The sequence below is a fragment of the Dreissena polymorpha genome, chromosome 8 (genome assembly GCF_020536995.1).
Source record: "Dreissena polymorpha isolate Duluth1 chromosome 8, UMN_Dpol_1.0, whole genome shotgun sequence".
Classification (NCBI taxonomy): domain Eukaryota; kingdom Metazoa; phylum Mollusca; class Bivalvia; order Myida; family Dreissenidae; genus Dreissena; species Dreissena polymorpha.
The window spans coordinates 92,514,969-92,540,882 of record NC_068362.1 but is presented as its reverse complement, the minus strand read 5'-3'; the positions used below and the strand labels follow the sequence as shown (position 1 = coordinate 92,540,882).

At 34.1% G+C, this 25,914-nt stretch overlaps 1 long non-coding RNA gene across 11 annotated transcripts; it reads right to left on the bottom strand.

Annotated features, from left to right (window-relative positions):
- Positions 1-15,510: 15,510 nt before the first annotated feature.
- Positions 15,511-23,776, bottom strand: LOC127842933 (uncharacterized). Of its 11 annotated transcripts, XR_008031997.1 has the most exons (7): positions 22,546-23,623; positions 20,358-22,251; positions 19,092-20,183; positions 18,806-18,884; positions 16,923-18,613; positions 16,731-16,790; positions 15,511-16,565 (listed from the first exon to the last, which is right to left on the bottom strand). It is a non-coding gene; the product is annotated as an uncharacterized LOC127842933 (long non-coding RNA). The 11 variants fall into 11 exon arrangements; XR_008031991.1 differs by adding an exon at positions 23,640-23,776 and having other exon boundaries at positions 16,923-20,183; positions 22,546-22,618; XR_008031993.1 differs by adding an exon at positions 23,640-23,776 and having other exon boundaries at positions 16,923-20,183; positions 20,358-21,877; positions 22,546-22,618.
- Positions 23,777-25,914: the final 2,138 nt, after the last annotated feature.

Below are 25,914 nucleotides of genomic sequence, written 5' to 3'. Positions count from 1 at the left end.
GCTTGTGGCTAATTTTGATCCGAAACCAGTCATAATTTGTAAAATCGTACCGACATAATTATAAATACATGTATCAATTTGATGCAACGTTTAGGAAAACATTATTTTCTAAATCGTTATCCTTCTTTTTACGACAAAACCAAATATAGAGCTCCCTAAAAACTCTTAAATTTGCGATTTCTACTTGACGTCGAGGGCAGATTGTCGGGTTTGTTTCGTTTTACTTTCATTGTTCCTTTAATGCATAATTATTCAAAGGGCTTATACATGTATATAAATATATATCATAATTATTATATTATAAAACAACCAATTCTACAGTTTATGAATGCATTGATGTGTAAAGTATCTGATACATAGATAATTGAAAACAATGAAATAGCATTTTGTATCATAATAGTACTCAATATTCAGGACATTAAGTCATATCTGTTTCTGGCACGTACAGTTGCGTGATGTTCATTAAATACATTAACAATATGCACGTCGCCACAAGAGTCAATTTCCAAAGAAATAATTCTTCGACGCTGGTCTGACATATCGGCTCACGGATCGACGCAAATATTGCCGGCGGTCTGCTTTCAATCCAGCAGAGGGAACTGGATGTGGACGCTCCACATTCTGGAACCGACATGTCGGGTTTTTCAGGATCTGCAATTCCGTCTCTTCTCCGTCGTGTTGGATTTTTGCATTCACAATACCCGGCTTACTTTGGTCAAATCTAAAGTACTTGTACTGTCTGAAAGGGTTAACACATGCATTAATTTATGCAAATAAGCATGACAAAATAATGTAAACAATTAATGTCGACGAAAAGTGCTGGGTTAGTAACCGTTACGACATCAATGGTTTAAGTTTACTTAACATCTGAACATTCAAGTCTGTAACACGTACTTACATTATTCCTGTAACAGGTTTGAAGTACAATTCCAGGAAAGGCTTCCAGTGCCGCCATGTCCAGGTCGGGTACGAGACTGCCGTGTTGGTAACAGACGACTGGTCAACAAGCGCCGTTAGTTGTGCGAGAGTCTCACAGTCGTGGTTCCGGTATCTGTTTTTTATGTGCGCAAATTCGGAATCCACCAAACACCTTGCATGCCCTTTGACAGAAACAAAAATGTTTTGATATAATTGTACTGATAATGATATATTTGAAATGTCTTAATACAATGCTAAATGATGTTAAAAAAACTCCATTTGTCTAATTAGTAAAATGCAATAGAACATTATTGTAATTGTTTTTGAATATTTCGGCGCGTATTACCCCTTCAGAAAATAATAAAGGTATGGAATTGAAAAATGGTCAAAAAATCCTTTTAAGAAAGTTATTCGACACTACATAAAATTATTTGTCCGTAATATAATTTGTATACATACCAGGAACTTGCATGTGATACTCAATCAAACGATGTTGGCCGGTCATCACTCGCCACATGAAATAGCCCAGAACGTATCGGTTCTTGTTCTGCCTTGCAATTTAAATGCCCTGTGTGAAATCTTTATTTTTGCACTGCTTATATAACATACATGTAGAAAGAAGTGAAAAAGCTGCAAAATGATTCACTTTTAAAATACTCGTGTGAAAGCGAAATCAGCAAGACAACTGCGCGCGCATATGCACACGTTATACATGCACACACATACGCTCTTTTATGAAATGTACATACCGGGGCACTTGTCTGCATGAATGGAACAAGTGTCAGCATCAGACTCGTAATTCTGCAGGGCCCAATCAAACATAGAAAGGACAGCGTCCGGGCCATGTGAAGTCTTTCCGTCCATGCCGATTGTTTGGTCCTTGTCTATCAGGACGTTCAGCTGGCGGGGAATACTATCCACTCGAACGCCAAAGATCTGGACCTTCCTTAAAGTGTGGAAATAAAGCGGTCCTATCTGTCGGGAAAAGTGAATTAGACTCACGTTCTGGCTAAAATCAAACGTGAAATGGACATATCTGTCTGGACTCCTTACTTTTCCTGATGCAATCGTTGTATTCATCTCTTTCCTGAAGAATAAAAATCATTTTTCAAACGTTAAACAACTAAACAACGAGTGCAAAGTAAACGATTTAATAAGAATAATACAATTGATGAAGCAATTATTTTGATACATATGATAATACAAATGTATCAGATATATTTTGTTAAGAAGACGTTTGGACGCGTCGAACTTACAAAAATATTGTGTAAAGCCTAAAATTATTTCCTATTAACTACATGCAAAACTATATTATAATTATGTGCCAAAAAATATTACCTTTTGTGCTAAAAGAATATGATTCCTGAGCGAGTCTGTAGCTGTCAATTTTTCTTCTTCCGTCACAGCATCCATAACACCCCTCCTGAGTGTTTCGCACTTGGCACAAACGTCATCACGTTGACCAGCGATTCGGATGTGCGGTAAACACGTGCGCCATATTTCCTTGAAGGCGGTAATTTCTATGACCCTAGAACCGGCTACCGTGCATGTTGTCTGATACTGTTGATGTAGGTTGGTCTTTGTTGAGTCAGGTGTTAAGTACACAGTCGGAACGTTGTCTACACCTCTCGGGGCGGCTGGCTGTGGTAGACCCCGTTCATCCGCATAGTTACGTATGAAGTGCACAACGCGCATGACATCATCATAACAAATAGCATGCTTTGTCTTTCGTCCACGGTTGCCATGAACTCTAGGCGTCAAACCATGTTCTCTGACATGTTGCTGTAATGCTAAAAGCTGGTGCTTACCGATGTAAAAGAACAACATAAATGTTTTTTTACATACGGCACTCCCCACTACCCTAAACTCAACCCTGGCTCGCTTCCGTTGCTTCCCTCTTTTAGTTGTTTCCCCCATCAACGTCTTTCAACAAGGACATAACGTTAAGTTCCTTCTCCTCTTTGGCCAGCGCCCTGATATCTAACAAATGGTTAATAACAGTATCAAAATTAAAACGTTTATCACACTGATGTTTACAGCCGCATCCGTCCGACAAAAACTTACGCACGTTAAGAAATGCGTCATCGTGAACGTCGCCGGTTTCTTTTACATCCTCACCTTGGTCGCTTTCGTTATCTTCTGCATCTTCGTCAGGTAATCCTGGACCCTGGTAGCAATGAATAATTCGGGTTCTTCAGGATCAACTAAGGGCGTTTCATCACACAGCACTTCCTGTGAGTTGGCCGGTGTCCGACCAAAATGCTCCGACAATACAGATTCTAGTTCCTGAAAAGATAGAAATGTGTATAGTATAGGCCTAATATCACACGTGTTGAAAATGACTTCATATGCATGTCAGTAAATTTAATATTTATTTTACTAACTTTCACTATACTGTATGCATAGAATATTAACTACAGTCTTGAATTAAAATAATAGCGAATAAGGATGTTATAACTAACTTATTATTCCCAACAAATGTCATTGAACATGTATGTCATTTAAATAAAAAAAATGTAGTCACAGCTGTTAATCTAGATCAGAATTACAGTTTAATTTATACTGCGTACACAATAGCTAACTTTAAATGGAAATCGCACGGTATTCAGTCGCTTAAAAATAATTTAAAAGGATCTTTTCACGTTTTGGTTAATTGACAAAATTAAAAAAAGTTGTTTCAGATTCGCAAATTTTCGTTTTAGTTAGGATATTTGTGAGGAAACAGTAATACTGAACATTTACCATGGGCTAATATAGCCATTATATGCATCTTTTGACGATTTAAAAACCTGAAAATTATAAAGCGTTGCAACGCGAAACGATTGAATAATTTGGAGAGTTCTGTTGTTGTCGTTTAATTTTGTGAAACTACGAAGATTGCTTATATATAGTATAAAATACGGCTCTCATACATACCTGGCAGTTTGGCCGAGTGGTCTAAAAAAGATTTACTCCAGGACTCCGAGGATCACAGGTAATGCGGGCTACTTTTTTCCCTTTTTTAATTTTTATTCTTGATTTTAACTGGATGTTTTTAGATCCAATGTTCACATTTATCAATACAAAGCATTTAATGACAAACTTCAAAACATGCCAAAATCTGTGAAAAGGCCCCTTTAAAAAATAATCATTTTAGAATGTTGCACTTTGCTTATAGGTGATATTGAAGCGCTTAAATTTGTATTAAATCACATTAAATCTAGGTAAGGTAACGTTATTAAATTTCAAAAATATTTAAATTATAAATAATTTGCAGGTAACTATCTGAAAAAAGACAAATAATACGAGTAACTTAAAGTATTCCGGTGCTGGGAATCAAACTACTGAACATCAATTTCATAGCGCTTCCATGTATCCATTACACTACAGGCACAGCTGATAAATGCGAGAAGAAAATAAGGTACGTATATAAACAATTTTTATTAAATGAAAACAAAAAACTATAATTATTAAATGAAAACACAGAAACGACCATTTTGAAATGTCAAAACAAATGATAATCAAATTTTTCTTTTATCAACGTACACCATTATTCGTTGCTCGTTTGAGCAATGTTAGTATTAATTCAACTATCTAATCTATCATAACACCAATATTCGTTGCTCGTTTTTAAAAGCCATTTTAGTATTTATTTAACTATCTACATGTATCATAAATACATGCTTGCAAACTACAAATGTGCATAAAGAATACAGTTTTATAACGTATTTCATAACTATCATGGCTTTCGATTTGGATAGAGCAGTTTACTAGATTTCTAAACGCTATTGAGCAAAACTGCAACATTTTTTTTTCTTTAACTTCAGACGGTTCATGATCATGTTATAAAAGCATTAGAAATTAACATATTTGAAAAAAGGAAACATTCATAACACTACAATCATGAACAACCAAATGCTTACCTCCATTCCTCATCCATCATGTTACTCCGAAAATAAAAACAATTCCACAAATAACTATTTTAACTCCAAACACTAAAATATTTCCCGGGTATAACAATGACGTCGGTTAAAGCGGGTTTTCCCAATAACGTCATAAATGTCATTTAGCCTGGTTTTCTCACGACGCGCCTCGTATATATATATATATATATATATATATATATATATATATATATATATATATATATATATATATATATATATATACGAGGCGCGCGCGTATATATATATATATATATATATATATATATATATATATATATATATATATATATATATATATATATATATATATATATATATATATATATATATATGTTAACAGTGCCTTGAAATATGATTTCTTTATTCTGAGTGTTACATGTAAATGTTTTACGTAAAAATATGATATCTTATAAGCGTTTATATCACTAGAATCATATTTGTTTGTTGTATGTATCACTGTTTTGAAATATGAATTAAAAATAATAAAAAAAATAGTTTGTTGTAGTAAATGTATGCAGAAAATAGTACGATTCTTATGAACTATGAACTCTTTGAATGAACATTTAAATATGTTTCACTTGTAAGTAAACAGATTATATATGGAGTCGTTTTGCTTAAAGTTCGTTGTCAGAAAGTATTCTTGTCGGTCCCCGAGACTTTAAGGTATTGGAAGTCGACCTTATATTGTTCCGAATGTCTCTTTATACCACCCGCACATCCATGTAACATAAAAATTTAAACTTCTTATACGAGTATCCAATAAAAAAACTAAATAACTAGTATTTTTCAGAATTACCATCCAAAAGGCAAAATCCATCTTATTAAAATATAAAGATATAAAAAGGGATACTTCTTATACGAGTTTCAAATCAAAAACTAAATAACTAGTATATTTCAGAATTACCATCCAAAAGGCAAAATCCATCTTATTAAAATATAAAGATATGAAAAAGGAAAATTCGTTACATATATTGACTTTTCTATTTTCTTCTAGGCAATACGGATTTTGACAGAAAAATCATGTTTGCACATTGTTATTATTATGAAATCGGTATATTAATTATTTTCAGGTACACAATGGTCCGAGCAATCGCATACGTTGTAATTTTTAATTGTTCAGCCAGCAAATCGAACCCACCGAAGCGAATGTTTTCTGTAAGTAGCTGAAATATTTCAATACTTCAAGGTCACCCAAGGCAATGACGTAGTGTTTATGGTGTCCGCCCAGAGATCAAAAGGTCCCGGAATAGATCCGCATTAAATTTTTCCTCTTAACGACATAAAAAACTGGTTATACCCAGAAAACGCAATTTAGAATTCTTGTATAATTCTTCGACCAAGATACAATTGAGCTAAAATAAATAGGTATAAACTAAATTCATGTTAACCAATATTGTGACTACGATTATCTGTGTTTAAACATATTCATTTTATAGTGAATATATTATATATATATATATTTATATATAGTTTATAGTGCAATACAGTATAAATATATATAGAGATAAGCTATATTAACATATATAAGTGACTTCAAATAACTTTTTAATATATTTCATTGTTAATTTAAATTTCAGGGAACTGCTGGGAAACTTGGTCGAAATGTTAAACATGGAGCAGTGCCGCAACAGGTTTACTTTGACGCACACGCTGAAATGAGTAACAACACGTGAAATATTTCACAAGACGCTTACTAGCATCTAAACGAACAATATCTATATGCGTACTTGATTTTATTTTCTCTATGCGTACTTTTAATTATTTATAATATTTCAGTAAAGCTCTTATATCCACTCCTGTCGGGTTATAACTACGTTTTAATATTACGTTGAAGCCCTATACATAAGTCAATGTGTCTTTACAAAAATAATGACATGAAAAGAAAGTGATTTGCTTTCGAACGTCATTCGAAATATTCTTACATTACCCCGTACAGTGATGTTTTTCCCAGTGTATAGGATACATTTTCTTCGTTGTTTTATTATCGTTTGTTGAAAAACGCACGACAGAGATTGTTTTGTCATTTGTTAGGTGTATTGCCTGTCAATCACGGGTCTATATGTGCTGCCATAACCTCTGGTTCAGTAAGCCACAAATAGAATCACGTCCTGAAGCAATTGAAGTAAATGGCCTGAATTCGTGTTTTACTTTCACACTGATCAAGCACGAAATACTGACAGAACACACTAAAAAGTTATTATATTTGTTAAGGACCGCAAATTTAGTATTTACTTTTTTCTGCGAGAAAGCAGTTCACATGGAATGTTTCAAGAACAAACATTAACGATAACTATAGACGAGAACATATCATGATAGTGTTAGTGATCAACTCGAAATTAATTGTTCCAGATAATTATTTATGCCTTGTTTACATGAATTGAAGCAAATTATTAAAATGTATGAATATTTTGCATAACCAATACAAATACAGTATTGATAAGATAATGTTAAATCGGCGAAATGACAGTTATGATTAAGACAACTCGAATGATACTTTAACAAAAGTAAAATTTGCTTAAAACTATTTCACGAAGTACCAAACAATTAACCTCCAGAAACTTTATCAGGACGTACACTTTTGTTATTATCCACTACTTAACAGAACGAACACTATCTTTAAAGACAAAATAAACAAGAAATATCTTTAAAAAAGATATACGGCGTTGATAGTTCAATGAATGAGATCAATGATAGCGAATGTCTTTTTCTGTGCAGTTCTTAGCTGCATCACACGCAGTACGGGATGTTACGCGGGGTTTTCGCGGCTTATTTTACATTATTACATATTTCTGGTCATAAACCTATAGATACAAAACAGAAAACCAAAAGAAGAATGGAAGTAAATTAAAACATATGAGTCAACCGACCACACGCGAAGTATCCGTATTTATAGGCGCGTTTTTCGAACAAACCTGTTTTAGTGGTTTGTCCGGCGTTGCTATTTGATTCGATTATTAACAGTATCGAGAATCATCGCGCTCATGCTTAATACATTACAATATGGTGGAATAATTATTGTTAAATTAATCAAAAATAATATTTATCATTGTATTGTTGAAAACACATTAAGAATCTATTATTGACATACCATAATTGTATTGCTGAATATCTTCATTTAACATATTTCTTGTCTAAAGAAAATTCCTAATCACCTAGTTCACGGATATCGTCTTTATTATATAACGATTATTTTACTGGCCGCGAACTCCGGTGATGACCTGTATATAAACTCTGACATCCAGACACACTAACCCCGAATTGACCCGATATCTCACGGGTTGAAATGCAATGCATTAAAGTGAGGCCTCGCTTCCACTGCTCTTTATACTTTTACATGTTAACATGTTGACCGGAATATGGAAGTAAGTACTAAATATGAGAACATAGCCTTTAAGTATAAAAGCTTTTGCCATGGCAATCCTCTGAAAATAAAAGGTGCATGCACAAACTGTATTGATGTCGAGAATTGAGTGTAAAACTGTTCTATCTATTAAGCCTTTTCATTAGAGATAAAATTGTTTCATGCAGTAAAACAGTGTTACAAAGACGCGTATATGTTTCCAATGTTCTGGTGGTATACTCAAATCAGCCAATGGAATAAATGAAGTGTATTCATTCGTACCTAGCCGCGGGAAATTTTATTTGAATTTTATTGGACACTTACAAAGGTCAGGTAAGGTGAAAAGCTGGCTTAATACAGCACGCCGAAAAAAAAGGAACAAACGCCATGGAACGGCGTGAAATGACAACAACAAATGAAACTTTCAATTTAGATTAAGTGTGTTTTTCAGACTAAGCATCAAATCCCTCGTTATTTTAATGGTGGTGAGAATAGGTATTGTGATATTCAACAAAGCTGCCATACGAATATATGATAATATGAGGGATGTGGATAATTATTCGATAACTGGTTGAATATTGAAATCCGAAAATCCAATTCGAATATTCGATCTTTTGTGAAAAAATAAAGTCATACTCTGCATAACTATACAGTGTTTATCCCTTCATTAAAATATCGCCTGCAAGACTATCACAGCTATCATCAAAGTGGTGCCTATGTCTATAGATTACGCGATATTGCGGATGATGTTGATGGAAATGTTTTTCATTCCGGGAAACACTTATATGTTCTCTATGTTCTATGTTCTTCAATGTGATGGCCCTTTGACAAATGACGGATTTAATGAAGCCAAGTATGAAGAAACTACAGACGCCTGTAATATATTTGTTTCGACCAATAAACGGTATATAAGTACACAAAACAACAACACTTTTATTCGAATAATCAATTTGTATCTTGTTTTCAGTATCAATAATCATAGTTATTATAGATACTGCTTTCAATTATATGAAATATAAATTGACATATTTACACATAATGATATTTGGTTTTGGAAATAATCGAATCGTTGAAATTCTTAGCTAAGCCAGTTCAAATAATTCGACAAGGAACATCTTTTATCACACGATCTCGATTATTTTTGTGTATTACTCGTTGTAAGAATAGAAAGAAAAAACAAATGTTTTGAATACAAAAAAATTATCATATTTTATTTTACAAAATGCTTTATATACACTGTAAACACTGAAACACTCTATTTACATACATGAATGAACATTAATAAACGTGTTATATACATCTTAAGTTGATTTTGCTAGCACGAAGTTTGGCGATCCATCTTTATATCTGTCTCGGCGTTGCTGGTGTCACATTATCGGCTTTAAAAGAAAGATCTTGAACAAAATATTATCTTATGATGCCCTTCATGTTTATGCAAATCGAGTTATTCAATTTCGACAGTAAGGCAAAGCAATAATCTAACCAAAGGCAATCCCAAATTATCAATACGTGTTGTAACCTAGCATCTAAGGTCACGCTATGATCGCCAATCAAGCAAAACGAGAACCAATGGTCAGGTTTATGTCCTGATTATAATGGTATTCATGAACTTCCCAAGCGTCCGTGCTAGTATCCTAGACCTACAAAAAAGTTTATGTACATGGTATAGGCCATTGGTAATTTACCTTTTATAAATTATTATTCTAGAATTCGTGCCTGATAATATTTCTGGAGTTTCTCTATTTCTCTGTATGGAATCCCGTTCTACATTAATGATCGAATGATTGACCCGGGTGCGTTTTTGTGTGGTTATTTCGAGGTCGCTTATAATCGAGAAGTGACTAGAAACATGAATACTACAGCAATTCCTCTGCTCAAATTCTTAATCAATTGAAAAAAAATTGACAAGGTCGAATCTTATTTAAACACGAATTCATTAATTAATTTATTTATAAAAGCTTTTTTTAATTTAATTGAATCATATGATAATCAGATCAAAGACTTAATACACACTCATAAGTTACGACTCTTAAGTATAACATTTGGCACAAATGATCAAATTCTGAATATTAAGGTACAGTTATTAAGTTTTATTAACATATAAATTGAGTAACCGGCCAGATCTTGCTCGTAAAATGACACGTATTTATTTGTGCATTTCAACTTTTTGCCTCAGCGTTAATAAGTAGAACAATCGATTGTCAAACAAAATCGACGACGTCAACGTTCCTTCAAAAAGATTTATGTACTTTGTTCAGTGAAGAACAACACAACAATATATTAGTATTTAGTTTTTATTAGTATTTATTAGTATTTAATGACCCTTTGTATTTTGTGTAAATTGAAAAACACCTAGCTCTCATATGCTGATGTATTTATATATACTCGAGTACTATTAATGTTTCATTATGAGACTTTTAAATGTCAAATTAAAACGATTTTACTTACTACGACAAATGTATTTTCAAGAAAACATCAGGCTCAAATATGTATGCTATATTTAAATTTTCTAATTGATAGATAAAGGTTCTTTGCACAAATTAGCTCTAGTAACAGACTAGCTACCAACTGGATAAACCTCCAGTTCATGGTATTGATAGTTCCAAGATTGTGACCCAAGCTTTTGGCTAATGTCGATCACAGGGGTACCATTTGAACAACTTTGGTAGAGGATCACCATACGATGTTCTATAACTTTTGGTTTATCTCTGAACCATGATACTTTAAATTTTAACACACTTGGTAAGATATTACTGTTGGATGTTAACATGGTCAAAATCAAACTTCCGTGTATCTTTTGGTATAAGAACCAGTATCCTCAACTTCAAAAGACTTTAATCTCAACAAATCGGCCGCTCTGTCACATACTTCGCATTAAAATGTGTTGTTTTTTTCATGTTTTTATCCAAATATTGAACAGAAATTGGCAATATGTGTGCAAACGTCTTTTAAATGTAAATTAACTGAAGTACACATACATATTTAAAAGGATTTGTATATTTTGTTAACGTGTGTTGTTATTCTTGTTTGCCTCTATTTATGTTGTTTTCTACTCTCCTTGTATAATTGGAAATAAATTTTGACCAATGGCAAACAAGAAATATGTGATCTGCATGATTGAAAACCATAATGCATCATATTCACAATTGCAATTCAGAATCCTTGAACAATTAAAGAACTACGCGCATTAACGAATGCTGATTTGTATTTTTAGTGTTTATCTTTGTATTTACTTATAAATGTTGGGGAGTGTATTCGTAAATTTGTAATTATATAAGGAGCAAATTTAAAATATCTATTGCAGCAGTAAGGTGTGGTTCCTTTATATTAACTTTACGGACATTTAACAAAATTTCCGTCTTATGCTTACAGACAATGACTGATTTTAAGAATAAACGTCTCGTTCATCAGTTCTCACATGCGTGACTGTTTACTACACATTTAGTAGAAATGTAACGTTTTCTGTTGAACTTTATCTTTATTACTCATAACTGATTGAATAGAGTAGTTATACCATTTTTTATTTAATCTTTTGAGACAAGGTTTACCCTTTCTTGCGTTTTGTTTAGTTTACTAAAACAGTTAAGATGGAGATAAAACATATATCTCTCTTGTTCGCAACATTAAGATACCTTTTATATATATCAAAAACATACGCATGTGTTGTTTATATAAGTAAACTACTTGTTATCGCTTTATATAGCATATTTCGTTCTGTTCATGTAATTGTTACGAGCTTCGTGCTTGAAGCATGGTCAAAATACAATTTTATAGCATTTACCATAACAACACATTAGAAAATACATAAAAATGTCTTAAACCGCCTTAATTGATGATACAATAAATCGGTGGTATTGTTTAAATTAGGGGTAGTAAGCTCCAAATAAATACGAATCAACCATATCTTTAATAAATAATTATTTTATACATACTTAAGTTGATACCCTAACGTTTTACATGTTTGACATCCGTACCTCAGATATGCGACTTTGGATTTTAGACGATTTCATCACTTGTAGATTAAATACTTATTTCGACAATATTACTGATCCGCCCTTCATATGATAATCTGTCATCTTGTTCAACATGACATATAAAGTCTAATTACTGTGATGTGCTCGTACTCGCTTGGCTCTAATTTCTTTTTAAGCACGAAGTCTCCATGACGGACCAGTTTTGATTGCTGTATATTCATATGAATGTTTTACCTTGGCACGAATTCTTCGAGGACCGGAGTGCGCCCAGTCTCGATTACAATTTTCACGTTTTTTTTTGTTCAGCGCGAAATCACTTCAACGCACATACAGGTTTTAATCAATCGGGCGTGCATGACTAGTTACACGCGATGATTTATTTTCAACTTGTTGCCATTTACTTAACCTTTAAATATTCGACTACAACAGAAAATTTGTATATATTTTGTGATTACATTGAAACAGCCTTTGCATGCTTTATTTCTTTCTTCTATTTCTAACATGTATATGAGTATCGTATAGATGTGCTGTCTAACATAAATTTATATCAATAAAATAATAGTTTTTGTTGGAAGTAGAACTGTTTATTTATAGAAATAAATGAATGATTTAAGTATTTGGTTCTAGTATAGTTATATACAGTAAAAAGTACGAATTGTAGACACTATGATTTCTGAAACTGATGATTTGAATCTGTTGAGATAATTGTAAGAAAACAATTTATATACGGAGTATGTATATATAAAGCAACTCGAAATCGAGCCTATGGGTATTTGGTCCCGCGAAAAAATTAATTGCGTAGGAGTGTGAGTCATTTCAGCGTTGCATTGTTATTGCATGCCTATTATCAGCGAATGTTCAAGCTTTAAATTTTAACTGTGCTAGTTATAACGTAGATTTGTCAAATAGTTTTACTACATACCGATTAGCGAAACATTGCTGGTACATTTTAATCACGTACTCAATGTCAATGTGTTGGTTCATTTTTATCATGAGTGTAGCAACTCAAAATCGAGCCTAGTGGCATTTGGTCCCGAGATTATATTGACTGTGTAAGAGTATGAATATTGCAACTGAGCAGCGAGTATTTGTGTTATAACCAAAGCCGGGACTTGCACCCAGATTTCTTCTCCCTCGAAGAAGGAAAAGCGTTCTGCTTTGAACTACTGTGGTTGTATAAACACGTTTCATACAAGCTACATGATCAAGAGGTGTCACTCAGCGTTTGTACGGGCTTGTGACCGTTCTTTTCACAGCGAAATGAAAAGAGCCGCTTTACCACCTTGCGATATGCAATACGGACTAGCATACTAGCAAACAATATAGCCTTTACTTTTGCCATGCATTAACGAAGAAACATTGGCCTTTCGGCGATGGCTAAACCTCAGAAATCCCATTTAAATAGATATTTTTTTCACATCTTGCAGAAATGTTCTGTTGCATAATTTCTCAAAATATCCTAAATCAGATAATATACAATAACATGTGGACATCTGTTCCAGTATCTTGCAAGACGAATAACTATCTGTGGAGCTGTAACATAGCACAACCTTGGATATGTTACTGCCTTTCAACTGTGTTATTTTATCAAATATATTTCATTGATCAGACACGACAGATTTTCATTTCAACTTCACGTGAACAAAACACGTTCGTATCAAACTGCAAAATCGCATTGTAGTGTTTGCAGACCAGCTGCTGCTGAGAATTTTCTTCTACTATACGAATGTGCCTACATATCTGTTACATCAATGCATCATATACTAGTATTTTATCTTACAACCAAACCATAGCATTGAAGTAATACTGCTTTTCAAACAGCGCTTGTTAATATCAACCTAGGTAGCAAACTATGCGATCGAGTGTAGATTTGGCCAAGAGGCAAAAGTAGTTAATATCGCAAACTGTTATGTATATAGATTTTTTTCATCCATATTTTGTATTATGTGTGAAACAAAACTGCAAACTACTGTGTACACTCGAAAGCTTACAAACGAGATGATTGACCAGCGCTTGTCAATATCAACTCAAGTAGCTAACTATGCGATCGATTGTAGATTATATAGTGTGTTTTGTTCGTATATTCTACAAGCGCAATATAAAGCCTAAATACTGTTGAACGTTTGTGTTAATGTGTCTCACTGAAAGACAAGTAATACCAATAACGAGCCGTTGTACAAAATGTGTATGCAGTCAAAAGCGAGTAACTGCTTTGAGTTTACGAGTCACTGCTTGCTAGTTGCAACGCAAGTAGTTTATTTCGTGCAATTAATGTTCAACGCAACACTTAGTAGCATAGTTTGTGGCCGTATGGCAAAAATCGATTGTATTCCTTAAATAAGGATAGGATGATGAATATTGCTATTGAGCAGCGAGTAGTATTCGTGTTATAACCAAAGCCGGGACTTGCACCCAGATTTCTTCTCCCTCGAAGAAGGAAAAGCGTTCTGCTTTGAACTACTTTGGTTTTGTAAACACGTTTCATACAAGCTGCAGAGTGTAGTTTTGCTATGATTTGTGTACTGACTCGTGACCGTTTCTCCTATTTGAGTACAAGAAATGTCGCTTTACCACTAAATGTTTGTTTAACTTACTGTCGTTTCAAAATGGGAACATTCGTATTGTTCTGTACAAACATTTGAGTTGTTGAGTTTCGAATACGGCTGTATTGTAGCGAAACGTTTCAGATCGGGATAAAACTACATGCAACTTTTAACGCAAAATTGCTTTGCACAATTTCAAACTTCATGATCATACATCGAAAGTTATGAAACTGCGTATATAGTTTTTATTTATTTTGCTAGCGAAATTTTAACATTTCATTGAATAACGCAAGTTTATGGCCATGTGGTGAATGTCATGAAAGTCGCTTAAACTGATGTATATACTTTTTCATCATATCATCTCAAATGGAAAGTCAAAATAATCCCTAGACGTCATTTATGTAGTGTGTTTTGTTCGTATATTCTACAAGCGCAATATAAAGCCTAAATACTGTTGAACGTTTATGTTAATGTGCCTCACTGAAAGACAAGTTATACCAATAACGAACCGTTGTACAAAATGTGTATGCAGTCAAAAGCGAGTAACTGCTTTACGTTTACGAGTCACTCAATGTAAGTCTCAACACGAGTAGTTCGTAAGGCGCAATTAATGTTCAACGCAACATTGAGTAACATAGTTTGTTGCCATATGGCAAATATCTTATAACGGTTAGTTGTTTATATAGTTTTTTTACCTCAAATTCAAGTTTGAAAGTTTTTTGCTTTGTACGTTTGAAAGCTAGTGGTGTCACTCGGCGTTTTCACGGACTTGTGACCGTTCCTCTTGTCTGAGTACAAGAGAAGTCGCCTTCCCACCCCAGCCCTAGCAGACTTAAACCTAACAATTTGAACAATGCGTGTTATCAACTGGTTGGTAGCCTTATCAAATGCCATCGCGTCCTCGGACTCGCATACGCATCGACCCACGTCAGATTCTAAAGCTTGCGGGCAATTATGAGTGTCCCTCGCGATAGATTGAGGAGCCTTGCCAGAGTGTAACGACAGCATGGATAACACATGTTAGAACCGAAAACCGAGGCGTTTCCCCTCAAGTGCTATCGGTTCGCTTCGCAACTTGTGGAGTCGGTCTATTGACACCTACATACCTCGGTCGCCCATACTCAGTCAATTAACCGCTGTTGTTTTTCTGCTTGCCAAATAGCAGTCAAAACAACCTTACAGTGATCTAGCCAGATTGGAAACTACGAGCGAAAACTAACTCGCCCAAGCGAGTGACCCGCTCCCGATTCGAGCAAAACCTCACCTAAGCACTATCGACCCAAAAAACGCCAGTAACACTGCTCCGTTACTAGGGAGCCTTGCTAGTCAACACAAGTAATTTGCAATCCTGGCTAGAGCAATGAGTATATTCGGACTGGTGTACCACCATGTGATTGTCTGCGCTTAAATTGTTGGTATTTGATACTTAGAGTCTCTTGTGCCAAAGTTTTGTTTGATTTTGGTAATGCATAGTTAATACATCGTTAATACACAAACACATACATCAATACATCAATACATCAATATTGCTGGCCAGCACAATAAAACAAGGAAAAAAAAGGTAGGAGAACAATCTCCTTTATTTTTCATGTAAAAACATAAACATAAACATACACACTGTCAACACTTGCCACTTGCAACACCGAGTTCGTTTCAGTGCAGAATGTACACATTTTTCGATCGACACACATTCGCAATGTTACATGGATTCACAAAGTTACATGGATTCACAAAGTTGCACTGATGTCCATACACGGGCCAATGTTCAAGTTATCGGTGCGATGGACCCACGGTTTTGTCGCAGCTATACGCCACACGTATGTATTGACTACTCGGTGTCCACATCAAGGTTTGCAAATTGGCACTGAAAATAGAAAAGCAAATTGTGTTAAACAGTAAACAATGAGAGTAAACAGCCTGAAATGATAAAAAGCATGCATGTGTAATATACTATGTATCAAATGAAAAAGTAAACACAAACTTCCAAAGAAAAACACACAACTCTACCAACTGTTTAACTGATACTTACTTTTTTGTTTTGTGTTGCATGTTCAGGCGCCTTGCTGTCACTGCTCGTCTTGCAGTAGAGCTGAAATGAAATAGAAAGCATGATAAGAAACTTTCACTGTGTTTGTACAACTTACAATTTATGTGCACAATTTTGCATTTAAGTATAACATACAGTAAAACAATTTCAATCAATTGTTCAACTAATACTCACTTTTTTGTTGTGTTGTTTCCACAAAGGCGCCTTGTTGTCACTGCTCGCCTGGTAGTAAAGCTGACTCGTCAAGTAGTAGAGAACACTCGTCCAGCAGTAAAGCTGAAATGAAATCGAAAGCATGATCAGAAACTTTTGAATGTGTTTGTACAACTTACAATTTATAAACACAATATTGAACTGTAACAGTAAACATGAAACAGATAACAATTTTACTTACCTATGTTGTCTTCGCTGAAATACAAAAGTCATGTTCATAGCAATCATAGCATATTAACACACAATGAATACAACTCAAAACTTTTAGTAAGAAACTCAGTACTTACTTTGTATTTTGTATCCAATCCCTCTGCGGGCAATCTTCTTCAGTCCACAATCGAGCTGAAATCAAGACTCAATGCAGACATGTAAATTTTGCCAAATAACAAACAGAACTGTGAACCAAAACTTGAACTAAACAAAACTAACTTTTCAACTGTTATGGTACTCACCTCTGGCAACTAAAATCATACAGACATTTTGCATAGCACAATACATTTTTAGTTTGAAGATAAGAATGATTTATGAACATTTTACTTACACAAAGCATAAATATGAAAGACATGATATGATGAAAAAAAACAATATGTATACAAAATTATACATAAAGAAACACACTATACTTACCATTGCTGACCTGAAATTGAAAAAAGCACATTTTGTATAGCAGAATACAAGTCATCAAAACAGTTCAATATGAAAATTAAAGAAGGCAATTGTACTTACCAACAGGCTACTGAAAAAAATACATTAAGCATTGCATAGTAGAATACAAGTCATCAAAACAGTTCAATATGAAAATTAAAGAAAGTTTGTGTACTTACCACAGCCATACTGAAATGAAAAAGAAACACATTTTACAATGCAAAATACAGGTCATCAAAACAGTTCAATATAAAAGGCAATTGTACTTACCACAGCCATACTGAAATAAAAAAGAAACACATTTTACAATGCAGAATACAGGTCATCAAAACAATTCACTATGAAATTATAGAAAGTTAGTGTACTTACCAACAGGCTACTGAAATGAAAAAAACATTAAGCATTGCATAGTAGTATACAAGTCATCAAAACAGTTCAATATGAAAATTAAAGAAGGCAATTGTACTTACCACAGGATACTGAAATGAAAAACAGACATTTTACAATGCAGAATACAGGTCATAAAAACAGTTCAATATTAAATTATAGAAAGTTTGTGTACTTACCACAGCCATACTGGAATGAAAAAAACATTTAGCAATGCACAATAATCAAGACTTACCTAGCTGATCTTGAATCATTCTCTGTTTCTCAACTTCTCAGTTGTCCAAAAGTCTGCTCTGTAACGACCCACCATTCCAATCTGAAAAATAGTTAAGCATAACAAAGCACAAAACAAACCAAAAGAATAGTTTACTTACCTCATATTTTGTGCAGGTTTTCAACAGCCAATTTTCTTCTTGAAACCTGTATTCGTCTCTTTTTTGACCCACTGTGGAACAGTCACAGCAATGTAAGTCTGAAACATAGAATGGCATAACAACATTACATACAAACCAGTATATTTGTTTTGACTTACCTCGTGGCTAGAGTCGAGACACAGCTGCTGAATTTCTTTTCTGTCACAAGCTGTCAAATCATCTCTGCAACATCTCTGCAATTGAAACCTGAAACAGAGTAAAACAGAAAAACATTTTGTATACAATATAGTAAACGCTTACCTTGTTATCGGCCTGAGTTGCAGCAGTGATTTTTTCTTGAAATCTTCTTCTTTTCCCTCACTGCATGAGAGACCTAAAAAATAGCATGCAGTGCAAAACACATGAGTTAAATTAAACCAAAATTTTGTTTCTACTTACCTTGCTTCTGTAGAGTTGAATCACAGTAGTAGAATTCCTTCTTCAAACACATTTCTCTGTCTACACCAGGAACTTGAATCTGAAACAGAGAAAAGCATCACATCAAATTGTACAACTCAAGTGCATTTATTCAATGCTTACCTACTTTCTGTTGAGTTGTTTCACAGCAGCTGAAATCCTTATTCACTGTTGGCACTGCTATGAGACCATTTCTGCATGTGAAATCTGAAACAGAGCAAAGCAAAGTATGCATGGCAAAAATCAAAAGAACAATTGTAACACTTACCCTGTTTGCAAGTCCCATTCACTTTCTCAGCAATGTTCCTCTTCTTGAATCGTCTTCGTCGCTGACTACAAGTACACCTGAAACATAGCATGCACAAAACATACCATATAAAAACAAAATACAAGTGTTCATACTAAAATGAAACACACTTACCTTTCTGCATTGCTCAGCTCTGTTCGACTGTCAACTCTTCATGTCATGTCATATCTGAAACGAACTAAATCAAAACATGCATAGTATACAATCATTGATAAAATTTCGAAACAATTGTATGCTTCATAGCTGTGTTTTTTGTTTACGTTACATATCACAGACAACTGGCGATCACAAAAGTAAAGACATTTTTGTACTACTCAAACATTAAGCTCACATTCACAAACACCGACCGACATAGTTTTGTATAGAGTGCTAATACCTAAAACTGTACAAAAAGAATCGACATCAGTTTTCATTCATCATCGTGTATTGAGAAAAACTTATTCTATAATACTCACCACAGCTCACTGAAATGAAATAGAAATGTTAACAGCATGCAAACAAATGTTAACCAATATCAAATCATCTATAGTAAATATCAACAAAAGCATTTCGATACACATAGTAAGTGTTCACCATCATAGTACATCATCAGTTAGTTCGACATCCCACGGTTGCTCAAGTGTTACTGGCTAGCATTAACCCTTTTCAGTAAACCATCACACATCAGCATTTTTAGACACAAGTACTGATAGATTCAACCCTTGTTATCATCTTTCACAGACTTCTATGAGTAAACAACTGAAAAATATAAAACGTTTGTACTCACTGTTTGGCAGCTCCAAGAAACACGTCTGTTCTGCTTGCCATCTGGACATCCACTGAAACAAAACATCTTCAAACACACATACATGTAAAACGTTTTTGAACATAAACCAACACAGATCAAACTTGAATTATCCATCTGTACATGACACACATGAAAAATAGCATAAGTTTACCATCACATTACAGCAGTACAAATGAAAACAAAAATTTGATCGACTTACCTTGCTTCTGTAGAGTTGAGTAACAGACGTGGAAATCTTCTTCCATGTGTAAACCAGTGACTCGAATCTGAAATAAAGTAAAGAACACATTGTACAACTCAAATCAATGAATTAAAACTTACCTTACTTGTGATGAATTGTGTCTCAGCAGTTGAAATCCTGTTTAATTTCTGCATGCGAAATCTGAAACAGAGCAAAGCACGCATGTTACAAATTAAACAAACACAAGTGTTACACTTACCCTGTTTGCAAGTCCCAATCACTTTCTCAACAATGTTCCTCTTCTTGATTCGTCTTCGTCGCTGTCAGCAAGTACACCTGAAACATAAAAGCATGCACAAAACATCCCATATAACAACTATTTTGTACTTACCATATGAGTGCTTTTCTGTTCAGGTCAGCTTGAAAACCCATCACTGCCATCAGCATCTGAAAAATAGTACATCACAAACAAACAAACAAACATAACATATCATAAAAACAGTTTAACACAACAGATATGAGAGCTCTCGCAACCACGTCTGTTCTGTTCGACTGTCCAAAAGCAAGTGACAGTACTTCAATTCACTAACATTGAGAAATTCTAAACTTACCTTCAAGGCTTGTTGAGTAGCTCCAAAAACAAGACTGCTTGGCTCCACTGTTCACTCCAACTGTCATATCATCACTGGATAAGCACTCCTGAAATGTATTGAAACAAAACATGCATAGAACAAACATTCAGTCAAAAGTACTTACCTTTCACTTTGTCACTGCCCTGTGCTCAACTCCAGTCAGCATGACATCTCTGCTTGAAAGTCTGAAACATATAAAAACATGCAATGCAAAACAAACATAGTTACTTACCTTCTAGCATATTGTTGGAGCTCCAGAAAACACGACTGTTCACTTCAGCTGCCAGACTTAAACTGCCAGCACACATCTGAAAATCTGAACAAAGCATTCATGTTCCATACTGTACTAGCCGTATGATTTTGAGTTACTGACATACTTATCATCCAAAAAAAGAGTACATGAAAATCTAGCAAAAAATAGGTTTTCATCTGTTCACGAGTTATACTCTGAAAGAAACCATGATGATGACAAAACTCACTTTATCTCTTCTTTTGTCAAAACACAAGTGTTCATTGTGAAATTTAACAAACTTACCTTTTCGTTTCCCAGCTCTGTTCAAATGTCAGGTCTACATTTCATGTCAAATCTGAAAAAGATCTACATCGAAAAATGCATAGCACACAATCTGTGTTAAAACAGTAAATGTTTGTTGTATTCAAAGCTCCGTGTATTTTTCACTTTACACATCACAGACAACTGGCGACCACAAACGTAGAAACATTTCTGTACTACTCAAAACATTGCTGTATGAACGCCAACCGACATATTTTTGTTATAGACTTATAGTCCCTAAAACTGTTCAAAAAGAATCAAAAGCAGTTTTCAGTCATAATCTTTTATTGAATTCTATACATAGGCAATACAATCTACAGTACTCACCACAGCCCACTGAAATTAAACATCATGAAATATACATGTTAAGCAATACATTTATCATATTATAGTGCATATCAACAAACGCAATTCAATAAATTTTATGCATTCAGTAAGTGTTCACCATCATGTTACATCATCAGTTCGATTAGCATCACCACAATACATCAACTCATAATACTGGTTAGCATTGAGCTCATGCTATAGCTATCATACATCAGCATTCATAGACACTAAAAATCAAGTAATATCTACAGTACTCACCACAGCACACTGGAACAAAATAAAAATGTTAACAGCATGCAAATACAAGTAAAGCAATATCATATTTAGTACATATAAGAAAAGTATGTCAATACACCATCATATTACACCATCAGTTCGTTTCACATTCCCACGGTAGCTCAACTCTTAGTACTGGCTAGCATTTAGCCTTTTCAATAAACATTCAGCATTTCTAGACACAAGCACTGATGAATTCTACCCTTCATATCATCATTCACATAATTTATGCTTTCATGAAAACCAACCGACAGAGTGGTCATACACGTTTATCCATACAAAGTGTACAATAACAGTTTTCATTTAGCATCGTTAATTTATTCCATAATACAATAAATTTATTCTACAATACTCACCACAGCCCCCTGAAATGAAATAGAAATGTTACAGCGTGCAAATACAATTTAATCAATATCATACATATCAACAAAAGCGATTCAATACATTGTCATTTAATATTTTTGCAACATTTTTCCATCATATGTTCGCTTCCTCAAAATAGCTCAATGAATATTCTGTTCCACCATCATCCACTATTATCGCTCATCACAACATATCGACACTGTATCAGCACTGAGTAATTTCTACCCAACACATTACAACCATCATACATCATCACGCAACTTGTAAACAGTAAAACGAAAAAAAATTGTACTCACGTTTTTTGTAGACAGCAGCTCGATGAACACGTCCGCACAGCTCGACATCTGAACCTCAACTGACAGTCAATCGCTTGACACCACAACATAAATTTAATTATTCACAACAGTCAGGGCTTAAAAAAACACGTCCGATCAGTCCGATGTCAAAACTTAAATTGAAGTCAAGTCGTTCAAAAAAATTAATGTAAGTCAAACATTTCATATATAACGCTCACAAAAGTTCGTTGTCAGTCCATACTAAACGTTCAAGAGTATCAGTATGATTTTATTTCACAACTCAAGTCAAAGTCAAGTTGTTATCTCATAACAATAACCTAACACTACAGTCATCCAGTCATTCAACAACCTGAGTACCAAGTCGCTATTCTATAACGCGAAAACTTTTCATCAATAGTCAGAGCTCACGAAAGTACGTCCGTCTTCGTCAACGTTCAAAAGTCAACTGAAACTTTTTAATCGTAAAAATATTTCAAAGTCAAATTTTGTTCAGAGCTCACAAAAACAAGTCTGTCTTTGTCAAAGACCATCAGTCAACTAAGATTCTGTCGTAGTAAAAAAATTTAAAAGTCAAAACTTTTTTCAGAGCGCTTTAAAAACACGTCCGTATTGGTCAATGTCCAAGCCGCAAATGAGCGTTCTTTACCCGCGCAGTTCAAATTATAATTAGGTCACGACGTCGAGAGCTTCGAAAAACACGTCCGAACCCTTCAACGACCAAACGAAGAATGACAGAAAAGCACATGGAAAATGTTTATTCTTCATGATTTGAGTTACGATCGAATGTGTATTTGATGACAAATCTAAAAATCATACTTACCATGCAAAAATCCTACAAATATTGACTTTGTGATGATATTTTTTCATGACCATACAAGCCGAAATATTCACACTCACAGCTTGAATGGGCATACAAATTGATAAGCATGAGTCCGTACAATCCATCCAGTATTTCCTTCGAGTTAAAGCAAATCCATGGTCTTTAGGTCTCAAATTTTGTTATGAGGCGTACTCAACGCAGATTTTTAGAGTCAATGTTAAAACGACAAAAGGCGAGTATATAAAAAAATCTAGTCAAACATAGATTTACTAACCTATCATTCTGAAATAATCCTAGATCATATCAAATATGTGAGTAATCCATCAAAATATTTATTACTGAACATTTAACATCAGCACAAAATATTCCCGTATACCCATTTAGTTTTCTACATAGCCTGAACAATTCAATATTTATTTTCAATTCCGAGAACTCAAATGTTTTCATGACGTTCGACTGACGAAAGCAGCTCGATATGATTTCGCACTAACTTTATTAAAGAGCAACTATCGCGCTGTGATTTTTTCAACTGTGTTTTGTGATTTGTACTAGTACAACGAAGATATAGAAAATAAATATCAAACCACATATATCAAAATGTTCAGCACACTGGCGCCTACACAATGATATACAAATAGTATGGTTATGTGTACAATTGTTCTTGAAAATTTGAAATATCGAGAAAATTTGCGTTAAAATCAAAATTTCATAACTCGCGCGTTCGATTTTGTATACACAAATAGTACCAGTATGAGCGCATCGAAATTTCGGTTCATCTGGTGAAAATTTTATGGAATTTGGACAACTGGTTCTATAGATATTGCACTTAAACCACTGTCAAAGAAACACAATTTTCTATCGTCGATATGTAAACACCCCTTTAAGTTGAAAGATGAGTTTTATTGAAATGACGTCGTCGATTTGCACTGACAACGAAGGGTCAAAATTACGATTCATGAAATGTGTGTTTGTTGTGATATGGTTTTCTGCCCGTATAACTGCAGCGTTTTACAAAAACATCAAGTATGTTACACCAAAATGCACAGAAATAAATTCCCCATCGCATGATGCAAATATTACTGTATCATATTGCGAAATGAAAATCTTTTCTTCATATCAACCCAAGTTTTACCAATAAACAGAAATTTTGACATATATCCACTTATCTACTTGCAAAATATTTAAACTCTTATTGTTCCTGTTTATTTGCTGGTTATGATTGTGAAAATTTCATCGAAATGCGTTCACGCGTTAATGTGACAGTTAACATAAACCGCTTCGATACAAACACAGTTTTATCAACTATTCGCTATCTAACGACGTTCGGTTTAACTCTACTGAAAAGTTCAAAATGACGATAAGTGCAAATGCGTTTTGTCGAAGTAGTTTCCTTGTGATCAGACTTATTGTGGAATATCATATATCAAAATGCGCAGAACAGAATTCCCTATCGAATGGTATCAATTGTTATGTACTTGTATTGAATGGGAATTTTTTTCCTTGTCAGCGAAGTGATTTTCATGCGAAAAACTAAGAATTTCTACTTAATGCGAATATGTTAGCAAAAAATGATCCCCACAAAACTTGTTGCTATTAACACGTTTCATATTAATGCGAAAATTTTTGGTAGATCGGTCAACTATTTGAAGAGAAAACACGACCTCAACTTTTTCGTATAGTGCATTTCGCTGTAGATCTACACTTTAACAGATTCAATGAGATGACGTTGTATGTTATGAAGAATTTATCAAAGGCGTGTTTTAAGCAAAATGGTTTTCGGTCAATATTGAAGCCAATTTTCAACACACTATCGAGTATGTGGTATCAAAATGCGCAGAATTAAATTCTGTACAAGCAGATGTTCAAATCACCCCAATATCAATGAGTACAAAAAAGTTTTCTATTCACCGACTCGTTTTCAAATCAAACATCTGCGATTTTAACACACACGCATAAATGCTAGGGGAAATTTATCAGCGTATAATTTATAGCTAATATCTCACTGAACAAGATGATACAAATAGCATGGTTTTATCTCAAGTGGTTGGGAAGAAACGCGAAGTTAAACTTTGTACGAAATCACTGTTCTATTCGCAGAGAGTTTTCGACGTTGAGTCAAAATGTAAAGTTAAAGACAGAAATGCGTTTAGTACGAAATCGTTATCGCACTGTATTTTTTGTTTGTTTAGACATACGATTAAGTGGAATACATCAAAATGCGTGGAATCGAATGTCCTACAAGCTAATACCAAAATGAAGATAAATTCTCTTAACACGAAAAAGTTTTCTTGTTAGCGAATTTTTTAATGTTGAATATCTTATGCAATGAGTCGTGTGAGAACAATATAGGCGAGACAAAAATTGTAGCTATCATAGGATTACATATTATGGTGAAAATTTCATCAGGATATCATGAGACGTTTTCGAGCAAATTGAGTTAAACCGATGTAACTTAACATCTTGTTTCGTTTGTTTACATGGATAAAAGACGACGTTGTAAAAATCTAAAGTTAAAGACAGAAATGCGTTTATGACAAAATCGTTATCGG